The sequence below is a fragment of the Rissa tridactyla genome, chromosome 3 (genome assembly GCF_028500815.1).
Source record: "Rissa tridactyla isolate bRisTri1 chromosome 3, bRisTri1.patW.cur.20221130, whole genome shotgun sequence".
NCBI classification, from domain to species: domain Eukaryota; kingdom Metazoa; phylum Chordata; class Aves; order Charadriiformes; family Laridae; genus Rissa; species Rissa tridactyla.
The window spans coordinates 72,584,203-72,597,840 of NC_071468.1; the positions used below are offsets into that span (position 1 = coordinate 72,584,203).

General features: G+C 40.7%; 1 protein-coding gene across 1 annotated transcript in view; it reads right to left on the reverse strand.

Annotated features, from left to right (window-relative positions):
- The window catches only part of SLC35F1 (solute carrier family 35 member F1), a 254,971-nt gene that overhangs the window by 202,376 nt on the left and 38,957 nt on the right, over nt 1–13,638 (reverse strand). The window lies entirely within an intron of this gene.

Consider the following 13,638-nt stretch of genomic DNA (forward strand, 5'->3'; position numbering starts at 1 on the left):
CTCCTTCAGGCTCCAAGACCTTTATTTCACATGAAACAGCCGTTCAAGTTGCTTTATTCATGAGAGCAGTTATGTGATACAATTCTTCATCCTTAAGAGCCATATTCAAACTCTCATCGCTGTGGATTGCATTTGAACAGTACTAGGTGGGAATCCAGCTCAGTCATCTGTGCGTGAAAAGCCACTCTTTTGAGATCATACATATGTAAAAACCTCACAAATTACTAGAAAGTTTGCAAATTTAACTTGAAGGAAAAGAGGCCCCTGTGCTTCTAACCACTGAGTAGTCTAAACTTAAAACAGAAGCACAGCAGACAAGACTCTACTACATGAAAGATTTGCTCAAAACAACAGAAGCAGTTCTGCCTTGGCAAGTGACAGAGATCAGATCTGCTCACGGGGTCCTCTGCCAGGTGCATGGCACAGAAGCGCAACCGAGTCCAGCTGTGCCCTCCCTAGGGAGGGGGAACTTTACACAATACATAATTTTTTAAGAAGCTCATTACATCAGATTCTTTCCTTTCCCTCTAACTGGCACATAGGTTTCCAAAGCAATTTACACCCACAAAAGATTAAAGGAATAGACACTAACTGTTTTAAAATATGACAAAGAAGAACTTCATCTTTCTGACTTCCGCCCTGCAGAAGTTAAGCATCTGAGATTTGCATCTGGGCTTGCTCTATAGCTCATGGATAAGATGGTCACCTCTAGAGGGGTTATTCATCTCATTTGTCTTGCACAGCTGTATCCACCACCACAGAGGAACATCCTGGTTCCTCATGGATCTCCTCTGTTTTCACCAGCTAATCTTATCTGGCATTTCAAAAGCCTTTCCTGGAGAAAGCGGTGACAAGAGAAGTGCGTTCCCCACGATGCCGTGGTTCTGTTGAACCAGTACTTTCCAAAGAAAAAGCAGTTTGCAAAAACATAAACCAGCTCTCCTCATTTAGGCTTTTCTTGCCAAGGAACTAAGTCTGCAAACCTCTACAAATAGCTTTGTCAAGTAAAACAATTTTAAAAGGGTATTAACTGTTCAGAGACAATTCCCTCTAGTTGCCTGTTTCAACCACAAGCCTGCATCCATTGCTGATGTTTTCTGCATCCCAAATGAAGAAGTCCTCCTCAAAAAGCAGCCACAACCTCTTTGCAAAGTGGCCTGCAATAATTCACAGCCTGTAGATTAATACACTTATCATAGCTTATGCTGCACTGCTGACCTAAATGGCTCCTTGAGTCATTTACTGGCTAAGATGGAACAGGGTTTGGAAGCAAGCCCTTAGCAACTTTCTCTCTTGACGGTAATGGATAAGTTTCAAAGAAAAATGAAGAATATGCAACTTCTGTGTTAATCAGTGGAGATCTGTAGATGGTAAAGCCAGGTCGACCAAAGAGGCTGTGGATTCTCCACTCTTGCAGATTTTTTTGATCTGACCTGCACAAGGCCATGAGCCACCCGCTAAAGCTTTGAAGTTAGTGTGACTTTGAGCAGGAGGTTGTACTTGAGACTGCCAGAGGTCCCTTTCAACGTAATATTTCAATGATCCTATAAGGTCTTCCAAAAATCACATTGTATTTTTTTGATGCACATTGTCCAACTTGAGCATCACTGGTGGATGAGGCAGCCAATGTTAAAACAGTTAACCAAGTACTGATTTATTTACCTTCACATCCATTTACATTTAAAAATCTTCTTTCATTGCTGCAGGGGGCAGGGGAAAGTATAAAAAAAGACCTTATAATATACGAGAATCAGAAGCATTACATTTTGGTTTTAACCCACAGAACTTCATGAATATGCAACAGAACTTCTTTCTTTGAGCTTTACTATTTGAGAAGAGCATAGCATATTTAACTCAAGGATAGCAAGCTAACATAAGTAAATATACATCCCTATCAATATTGAATTACATATAATTTGTCACAAAAGAGACTCTGTATGTGTGGTTTTATTGATAACTGCCTTGAGCAGTTATACCAAGCATAGAGATGTTCAACACTGCCATCATTATATACTGCCCAGTCTCCTGAAAATAATTCCCAAATTACGTGTGACTTCTGACATACTTTTCCCTGGCTTTGACCCCTAAATAACACAGAAATTGCACAAAGATTGTAAGTGCCCTTAAATCCATTATACATGGGTAATTACAAGACTTCAGCTGAAGATGATTATTCTTGTGTTATTCTCTAACTATATTTTATTAAATACTTAAAATACAACAAACAAAAGTTGTTCTCTTAAGCTAGATCCAAAACCAGGGCTTATAAATATAAGTCATGGCTCACCGGTGATGTGTTCAGTAAGTTACACTAGTGCTCTTAAAGATACTGAGAAATCTCTCAATTGTTTTGGATCTTATCTATACCCACTCAAACTTGGTGCCACGAAGCATCCTCCAGGCTAAGCTGAGTAGGACCCTTTATTTTGTTTTCTTTTTGTCTGCATTTATAATAAAAGGAATGATCCATTCTTAGAAATCAGACTTTTTAGTCTAATGACTAATGACCCCTAATCTCTCCAGCAGTTTTCTGTGGCACACTATTATCTAAAATTTATATCATTCTTTCTAAGAAGCGCATGTATACTGTAAATTCTTTGAGATAGGTCTGTTTTGTCTGTGTTTGTGCTAAGAAGGCCTGATCGTTATGGACCCTTTAGGTGCTATTTTAACACAAAAGTTAAACAATGTTCCACCCTGGTCACACTGAAGCCAACAGTTTTCAGCAAAGATTCTGTAAGGCTTCAAGATTTCTGATTTGTAATAAGTCTGTTCGCGTTGTATACGACCTCACCTTTTTGTGTTCTTTTCCTGCAATCAAGACATAGAGCATGTATGCGCACATGCTTTTTAACACAGAATAAGTTAATGGAGCTGAGCAGTTCATGCTTCCCCTCCTGCTGTTTTTTAAGTAGCCAAAAAATCAGCGGCCAGACATTGCTCTTGGCTGCTCTTTTCGGCTCCCAGATTCTGGGATGTTTCCTTGCTAAATGTCAGACAAGGGAGAGACAACTACACGTGAGCTATTTTAAGACACCTTTTCAATTCAGTGGAGATTAATGAATTGTTCATTAAATGTATTTATCAAATACTCTTTTTTTTTCTCCCCATTTTTGCATGAAATGCATTGATCCCACAGGTGTTTTCTCTGCACTGACTATATGGAATAGTCCAGACACGAGATCAGATGTAGGTGTCTACCTCCATGCTGACGATTCCCCAACACTTTTGCTAGTCTTAAACCACGCGTTACCCTTCTCATCAGACTTTTGTAACATAACAAGTGTTTCTCAGCTCACGAAGGCTATGAAATAAAACCTTCCAAGTGAACACAGAGAAGTTTTGGCTGATTTTGCAATACGCTGGCATAGAAGAGTACGATTTTCCAGTTATTGATACTTATTCCCATGCTGCCTGAACTTGCAGTTGATTGCTCTTTCTAGAAATCATCTGCCACACAGAAGGAAAACAAAGAAGAACTTCAAATCATAAATCATTTGACAACGCTAGTGCCCCATAATCTCATGAAACAGTAATCCCTTCAGCATTTTTCTGACCCAGTTTTCCAATTTCTGCTGTGAATTACCAGGCTACAGACAACCTTTGTGACCCTGGACTCAGAATAAAGGGATAACGCCTAAACATTCCCAGGTGACTCGTGGCTCTAGGTGTCCATCTTGAGACACGGGAACAGGGACAGACTTTAATGAATTGTAAAAACCGACGCATCTGAAATGACTGCTCTTTTCTGAAATCCTAGGCCACTGACAGCTTAGCTTCTTGGCACATTTGCACGCCAAATGTTCCTCAGCGTACCAAACTGAAAGTTATCTTGATTTCATTCCTGTCTCATTGCACTCCATTTTACATTTGTGTGCTGTACTACAGTAATGCAGCGCAGCTAACGGGGCCACTATAGCCAAAAAGTGACTGTCACTGCTTCCTTTGACCAAAACCTTGCTTTCATAACACCACCACTCACTGTCAGTTTGCTCAAAATCCATCCACGAAGTTTGAAACAGGTTACAGCCGCTTTCAGTGCGGCGCACAAACATAAATTAAACAAGTTACCTTTGTGTTCAAAATCCTACAATAACACAACCCTTTATGATAGAGAAATTCCCCCTTCCATACCAGATTTAACAGCTTAGTGCCACTAAGAATAAAACAAAACATGTAGCAAGAAGAAAAAAGTTTCCACCTTTCTTTAGCTCTGAGCACAGCGCCGAGGGCTGTACTATTCATCCCTGCCTCAATGGCAGCTCCGTCAGAGCAGAAGGACGCCTTTCCCTTGTCCTTTCTGGGCCCAGTCCCCCGAGACGCTGACTTCAATAAGAGCTATTGGTGCTTGTCAGGAATGGGCTTTTGTTAATAAGTGGTGGAGAAACACAATCCTAAATCTACTAACTTAGCTGCCAACTAAGTGAAGGCATTAGCACACTGATTCAATATACCCAAAGGAGCTGCATTTAAAGTGCCAGTCTGCTGGGACCTCCTACCTTCTCCAAAACCCCACCTTTGATCTTAATCTACCTTCTTAGCTGCTTCTCATATTCCTTCTCCCCACCATTTGTAATGTGATAAGCCATGTTTCACTCCTCCCATTTCATCTGCTGTTCCCAGCAATTTCACGGCTGCCCCTTTTTTTTTTGTTTTGCTGTCATTGAAGCCTCCAGCAATTCCTTCAAATTCAAGGCTTCGACTTGGTTTCCATCCCCCTTGGCCCGTTTATGACTTTCAACAGTTCACATCCAAACAATATCCCGATTCACACCATCTACTCTCCTCCTGCTACGTCAGTGCCAGGGTCCTGCCTAATGATTCTTACTACACTTCTCTATAAAGCACCATGACTTCTCCGTTGCTTCCTCCGTTTCCTTCTTTACCCCCATTAAGTCTGGGATGAATGGTATCCGTTTTATTTATTTGGTTTCCTGTGGGAGTATGTTATAAAGCTGGTTTGTTCTGTGCGAGTGGGATGCAGAGAGGGAGCATCGCTGCCTGCCTGCTCCCAGCTGCAGCACGCTGCAGGGGGTGGAAGTCACTGGTGGGAGCGGGAAGCTTTCCTTCCCCAAAAGCTACAGGCCATGCTAACCTGGAGGAAACCTTCCAGACCACAGGACAGGTAAAAGTAAGAGAAAGACAGTGAGGAAGGAGGAAGCTGGGTGAGCAGCAGAGGTTACGTCAAGACAGAGGTTTTCCCTAGAGCAGCGAGGAACCCTGTGGAAGCTATTCAAACCAGGAAGTCACCAAAATGAAAAAGATCGACCCTGCAAAGACAGGGATTTGTTTTCTTGTCCTTCTATTTTAATCTGTTCCTATTCAAAAGCCACAATGTTAACAGAGTTAACTGCACCCTACTCACTTTTAACATCTTTCCGTCAGTACGCAGGAAATTTTCTCCACGTTCTCAGTCTCTTGGGTCCACCACATTGAGGCTGTATCCAAACATTGCCGCGTTTCTCTCTGGAAGATGAATTTCTATCCATCAACTCCCGCTTCCACTGATTTCAATGACCACTATCTCTTCTCAACTGCAAGTCCATTATCAAGACCCTCTTTTACCATGTACAAATTAAAACATTACACACGTGGCAATGCGTCCAGCTCAACCCTTCCCCGCTCTATGTTGCTCTGTAGAACAGAAGTAGCACAGGGAATAAGACACTTCCATTTAGGTGTCTACATAGAGGTGTCCACAGAGGTAGCAGTTGTCTACACTGCCATTATAATCAATGCAGATCTAGTCCGTACAATCAGTGGAGCCTAGAGTGTGATTCAACTCGTGTTTAAGTCAACCTCTAGGGTACAATCCACTTTTCATAAACATAGGACACAGACAAGTCACTAGACATTGGTGTCTAGTGTCCTGTTCACTAGAATACCCATCCTAACTCCCAGCTGCCTGTCCAAAAGGGCATGGAGCAGGTCTCCTGCAAGCCTGTATGGCACCTACCCACCCATGAAGATGTCCCAGATTCTCCAGCGTGTCTCAAATACCACCATACGTCTATGTTTAGGCATAGGCTGAATTGAGCCTATACTGATAAATCGCTGAACCACTGCTCTCTAGGCTTTACTAACCACATTGACTGGAAGTTTAGGCACCGAGTACACACTGTAACACCCAATGTAGGTGTCTTCACCTCAACCTGAGTCATATCTGCTGTGCCCTCCGGGATGCATTAGCAGTGCTTAGTGCCTTGTGACTGTCACAGGAATTCAGCAAGTAACAATAACAAAGAACATCTGTCCTTCTTTCATAGTACTATGCAAACATTAAACTGTTAATCTAAAAATCAAGATGGTTGTGTTCCAAGTATCTATCCTGTACCTTTCTGGTTAGATGAGCAGGATGTGGAGTTTTGCCCTCAGGGGCAGCAAACTTCTGAAGCTGCCTGTAGAAAAGGAGAAATTCCTGCAAATACAGTGTGATAAATAAGTCACTTAGCTTTCTTTGCATGAATGGATTCATTATGTGCAGATGTTCAGTGCACTTCTACAAGTTTTTACAGAAGAACAAATCACGTCATTATTGTGTTATTTGACCAGAAATGAAGCATGGACTAAGGCCATCTGAAGGAAAAAAAAAAAAAAGTTTCCTGTGTTTTTGAGTTAGAACCTTAGGCGAATCTAAAAGATAACACACAAAGTGAGCAAGAATACTGGAGATGTTCGATGACTCCTGCAATGAATAACAATTCATCAGAAAATAAGAAACTGATTTTTTCATTACACTGCTGTCTCTATAATATCCTTTAATCTGCTTCAGCAATTTTACTACAACATCCGGAAAATTGCTTTAAACTTACTCTGATAGATCCTCTCCAAGATGAAGAAAAAAACTGAGTGCAAACTATTTCATTTTAGCAAGCAAGGAAGCTGAGCATCCATGGCAATTTTCTAATTCCATTTATGCCTTGGATTAAAAAAAGTGACTCATGTAAGTACTTACACTGGCAACTACAGGAAAAAAAATCAGCTAATTATATCTCAATACTTTTGTCAAGTTATATGACAAAGAGTTCCTTATTTTCAAACCTTATGGCAGCAGAGTACAAAAATCCTCTTTCAGATACTACTGACGTGCATATAAGTTAGACAAAACAGTAACTCGGAAGCACCCCCAGGTACTAGCAAGGAATCAGACCACCACCACAACCATAAGTTTCCTGATTTCTTCAACAACAGACATGGTCTAAATAGAAAAACATCATCTGGGGCCAAAAATACCTCAGACACTGAAAAAAAGTGGTGCTAGGGCAAGGTAGCTGATGAAGAAAATGCTTTCAGGCCTCAAAGCTGGTTGATCGGAAAGTTCTTTGTTAGGAGGGACATGCATCAGGGAAAGCAGCAGCACTTTCTCCCTACTATCAAGGCACAGCAGGGGCCAGGGGCTTCCCAGGGGCCAGGATCAGTGGGAGCCTCCCCCCCTGCACCCGCCCAGGGCAGGGCTACTACTTTAAACTTTCCTTGATTAGTCTCTGATACTAACCCTGCTGAAATACACTATTTCTAAATGACAGTGAGTAAGAAATGCTTTTTCTGCTATCAGACTGAACCTGGCAAAACTGAAAGCCCCACTCAACAGCACATACAAAGTAAAAATTCCTTTCTTTTTTTTTTTTAATGTTAATAAGAGTATAATGCCATGTTATCACAACTGGTACAGAGTTAACATGTTGCGTACATCCTACGTCCGATGCTTAGGTGCCTCAGCAAAAGGCAAAGAGCAAAAACAGAAAAATACTCCATTACAGGTGTTCAAACCTGAAACACTCTGGTTTGCAGTAGTGCATTTTTATTTGAAATTCTATTTGTTTGCTGATATTGGCATGTGATTCACTGTAGCACTCTAGAGAGTGCCAAAAAGCAGGCGTGGTGATGCTGCAGAACAGGATAAGGAAAGGTGTTAAGTGGACATCCTTCAACTATAGCACAGGGCAAAGAACCAGCAAATTTAATCTAATATCTACGTACACTGTACATGGCAAGTCAGCCCTACCTACTTTCTGGCCACCTTGGCATTGTAAAATAGTTGTGGTAGATGTTCATTGTAGTGATTGCCTCCTGAATGCATGCAACAGTTACGCTGCCAATCTACCCAAATACTCCAGTTAACCTATGCTCAACCTAGCAAAGCACCAAAACTGTGGTTCTACTGAAGCCAATAGATCCAGTAACATTGTTTAAATTAAGAAGATGCTTAAAGGGCTTTTGGATTCCTTCCTATTAGAGTTTCCTATCATCATCTAAAAAAAAAAAAACACAAACAAAAAAAACAAACAAACAACCCTCAAACAACTGCTAAATCAAAGCATCCAGTGTAAACAAAATTCTACTACACAGTATTTTGTTTCCATAGCACAAGTCATAGCTGAAAAAGATTCTAATTACAGCAGTAGTGCAGCTGTATTAATTACAGCTGCATTAATTAGAGCAAATTTCTGTAATTTAACCAGTTTGGCACTTAAAAGTGCTTGTTCAATTACAGTACATTTCAGACCTTTGTCCATCTCTCCTCATCAAGTTGGTGAACTTTTAAGTTAGTGCTGTGGGGGTTACCCAGGTATCTATGCAAAGGAGGTGACAGCGCATAAGTGTTATGGCTTCAGCTGCCCTTGTGTTATCAAGGGAGCTAATAAAACCGGCTGGCAGGCAGAGCTCAGCCTCTTCGAGCTATTGCCCGCTACAGCCCTCACATCCTAAGATTTTGTCTCTCCTTTTGGGCCTGCCCTGACAAGTGTCAGTCTACAACATTCTCCGTTGCTAAAAAAAAAAAAACCCCACCTTTTCAACTTAAAGCGATAATTTCAACAACCACCAAACACCCACAGGCTGCATGAAACAGGGTAGGTGAAAGAGAAAACTTCTGGGTGAAGATTTCTCAAGTCCCAAGGAAGTTGCTGAATTTTTGATCAGCCCATACTCTTATTAAAAAAAAAAAAAAACAAAACAAAACCCCAAACACTGCAACAACAGAGACATTTCCCATGTGAAGATGGGGTAAAGGAAAAGCGAGCTGGAACGAGACCTCAGAATTTAGCTCTTTACGTGCAGCCAATGCCTTTTCAAGATTTCTATGTTCCAGTACACTTAGGCCTCAGCTGAGGTTCTTGCCAGCCCAGACATTTTCACTCCAAGTTTAACAGTATTGAGGTATTTAAAGACCTGCAAGTCTACCCCACATAAAAGGAAGAAAAACTGAAGAATGATCAATAGGAAGACGCTTTTGCCTTCAATATTGCCATTCCACTGAAAGGACAAGACGGCTAGTGCCTATCATATTGCATTTGTGCCACAACGTTACTGTTGGGACACTACTGCCCCATGATGAAACAGACTGTGCAGGAAATGGAAGGGGTGGAGGAGAAAGATGACAAGAGAAAAGTCGGGGAAAAGGTGAGGATGCTGTACAGCAGAATGGCACATCTTTCCTTGAAGTTGGGATGCCAACTATTAGCATGACTTTGCCAGAGGACTCCAGTTCCAAGTTAGCAAGGAGCTAATGGGCTCCTCTTGGCAATTTTAGACTTAAGTATATACTTGAAGTATTTAAAGTCTAGTAACGCTCTATATTAATATGGGAATGCATATAATATGTTCATACATATCAGTAAAAATTTTGAAACCTCTGAATATCTAAAGAGACAAGAATCATAACATACTCAATCATCCTGTTTCTTTAACATTGGTGTTTTACATAGGTGTATATTCTCAGATTAATTTTAACTAGGTTACAAAAGACAGAAAATTGTGAAGACACACTCATTTTTAAATGGCACATAGCCATAACATAATCTAACCAGATTTTTGCATGTTGTGATGACTAATTAAATAAATGTCACTGTCTACAGGAACATATGTTAATGGAAACTCTGTGCATGAGCGTATACGTGTGCGTGTGCTAGTGTGATACCCAAATTCAATTAACAGGTCTCTACTAAAAAAATATGTCTATACAACAAGAGAAAGCTAAGTAAAAATACAGTCTCAGGCTTGACTGAAGAGGCAGTGAAGAGGCTGAAGCTGTGGAAATGGAATGAAAACACAGAAAATTAATTTAACTCCAAATAAATAAATCCTCAGACCAGGAAAAACTCACTAATAAATATTGTTACTGATATCACTAGAGACTAACTTCGCTTAACAAAATGATGACAGAAATGTAGGAAACTATGCTGTGCTCAAGATCCATATTGGCCTGCGAGGAAATATTGGTTGCAGAGAAGTTGGAGACATAAATTGCCTGCATGTGGCACACAGCCTACATGCACATCGATTACCCTCCTACCCAGAATCCAAAGATGCATTCCTTGCATGTCAGCCAAAATGCACATCACAGGACATTCAAAACAGCATAAAGGATTCAGATGATTATTTACATACATCTCAATAAGAATTAGGTACCCTACTCCCTTACATTAATGTATATTGTCATAAGTGGTTTTAATCAGTGGACGACTTAATAACACAGACATCTGTCAACTGTAGCCCTGATTGTCAGCATTAACTACAACACTTAATATTCTACAGATGATACGCTGTCTGAGCCACCGAGAGCAGCTGTCAACCGCCGACATGGCAGTGAAGTGGCAGATATGGGTATACCACCTGCTGGTCTGCTCCATCTTAAATATAGGTAAAACTGTCATTATCTCCTGAACAGTGACCCAGAGATCATATTCATCTATGCTGTCTGATAGCTTAACGTTGCTTTAGATTTGAGTTGCATTATACTTAAGGGAAGATAAGAATTAAAACTCCCTATCCTAATATATATATATAAACTAATCATAAGTTTGTACTATTGTTACCCCCATAAGTTATACAAAAACGCAGTATGAGGCTCCTGCTACCAAAACCCACTTGAAGCACCTTCTGAATTGACAACGCAAGCCACTTGCTTGTTCCAGGTTGTAAATCACACAAATCACACCCAAGAAACCTTCAGGTCACTCTGTCTTGTCCAAAACCACAGAAACCTTCAGCTATAACAACGCTCTCCCCCTAATGAAATCTAAATGCAGCAGTCTCATTCCTTAAAGCAGTAGTAGGGGCAAAATTTTATCGGCAGGAATCAATCAGGGATAACAAAGCCTGTGCAAAAAAAGTATAATGATTAACGCTTGTCAATCATAATATAAACTGGAGGCCCACAGCTCCAGGAGCAAAAATGGTCCACGTTACTTGTTTGTGATGCACAGCTGGCTAGATGATTTATCTTCTAAGATCAAAACAATACACTGACTTTTGGTTTTGTTAAAATGTTTAAGTCTTCATTATTCAACATCCTGAACTAGTTCCAGCCTAGCACTAATCCTGCCCTTTCCCACGCATCCTAGTTTAGCAGCCACCTTCTTTTTTTCTTACTCTTGCCTTCTGTTGCTATTTTCATGGATTCTATGAAGGTTTTGGCACTGAAGGCCGTGACATTGAGGGTCAACATCAAACCTTCCGCTCCATAACACTTGGTTTGTCCCTGGCTATCTTTCTGTCTCCCAGACAGTTAGCAATCTCTACTGGTAACTCAAACTGAAAGTTCTGAAGAGATGAAAAGAATGAAGGGGGCTTCAAAATCCCTAGCCAGGAAGTGTTAAACTTCAACTACATTCCTCGGTGGAAAAAAAAAATATTCAAATGACATTGGTGGTGATGGCTTTTCTGCATCATAAAGGAATAAATCTTTGACAAACAAACACTATAAACTCAAAGTGAGGTAAAAATTTTTGTCTGCCAAGATTTGAGATTCTCCTTTTTAAAGTTTTTTTGCTGTTTCTGTTTGTTGTCAGGACATGTCATGGACTGAACACAATTCTATTATGCTGAATGATGACTGACACTGCAGAAATTCAAATACGACATTACATGGTGCAAATCTTTTTATTTTCACCTAGTGGCACTGTCAATGAGCGCTGCATTTCCAAAATACACTTCAGTTACACGCATAGGCCTAAAGAAATAAAAACCTAAAGCAGAGACTGAGAACTGCGGTCTCCCAAAGCAGAAGCTGATTTCAAACTCTTTCTGCAAGTAGCTGATCAAAAACTGGTCACAGTAAAATGAGAGCAAATGCAGGGAAAAGACTGGTCTGACTCCGGTCGGGAAAGGGGTGATGTCAGGTTGCTGTGGGTAAGGAGGGGCTACTTAAGGAGATTTGGGGAAGCCAAGAAGAGGCGTCTCTCAGATAACTGAATGACCTGCACAATGATCACAGCGCTTGGATTCTCATTGTAAAGAACTATTTCTGACCCACTGGATTCAACACAAAACCAGCCAGGGTTTCCATCTCATATCCATATCTTGCGGACTAGCTATGGACACATTTTCATTTATTTGATTACCTGTATCACTGATAGCTGTTTATTGAAACAGAAAAAGGAACTCAACATTAGCACACGCTCTCTCTGTCTCCCCCATACAGATGAGAAGGATCCCGTCCCCGAGGCTGCCAGCCCACTCCCGCTCTCTCAGACACCCGGCAGCCACAGCACGCAATTATGGGTCAGTACAATAGAGTGTGCAAAAACTCTTTATACTGCTGTCACCAGTGAGACTCACAGAGAAATTTCATCTCAGGCAGTCTAAAGAACAGAGAACCAGAGACAGGCAGCTAACAAACAATTTACGATCAGCATCAGTGCTGTTAGTGCCTTGCATCCCAGACGCTTATTACACAGCAGAAAAGGGAAAACTAACAGATTTGGATTTTTTTACTTCTGTAAATAGCACTAGTTAAACGGAAATAGAAGAAAAGATTTAAAGGGTGGTGTTCTCCTTTTTTGTTTTCAGTATAAATGCCAGCAATTCATTAAAGAATACGTGCAGGGAACCAGAGACGAAGCATTCCTACAATGGGAGTCCGTGAACAGGAGCTAAGGTCTAGTAATTATATAGGACAAGGAGCCCTTTCACCTTTCCATTTTATGGCTTCGGCATTACATGGGATACTGCTAAAAGGAAAGGAGACGTGGCTGTAACTACTGCTTACTTAAACAAGCCAAGTTACCTACATAATACTCAAGCTCTTATTTTCTCTCTTCTTATTATCCTGTTGTGACTAAAACTCTCCTATTCTGAATTCACACCAGGGCGTTTACATGGAGCTTTATATAGAAAAATCAAGCCGCTACATATTACACAGTCTTTCAAACAATACTAAGAGATTGCTTTATTTGTAACAGCGGTAGAAGGCTTTTAGTACTTGGCAATTTGCTTGGCAATTTAGTGGAATATCTGATCTGCAATAATTATTTTGGAATACTGTCATTTTTTCTGAAATCAATCCCCCGTTATTAATTAATATCCAAAACTCTAACTGTGCTTTCCTTACAGAGTAATGAAAGGCTCTACAAAGGATTTTTTTCTGATGGAAAACAAACCCCTTTGCTACAACAGTGACTGGAGCTCCCCAGGAAAATCTTTTTTTTTTTCTCTCCACATTCAACATTTAGTTTTTCAGCAATTAAGATTTTTAAGTGAACTGTAGCTTCAAGCTGAAAGAAGAGAGAGGACAAACAGGGTAATGAAACTTCCTAGCCATAAAAGAAGTGCTGCCCTGCACCACAAGTGGCATCAAAACTTTCTTCCCCACTGAGTGGCCAAAGCCCTCCTAAAAAGAGCACTAAAGGCCACTTC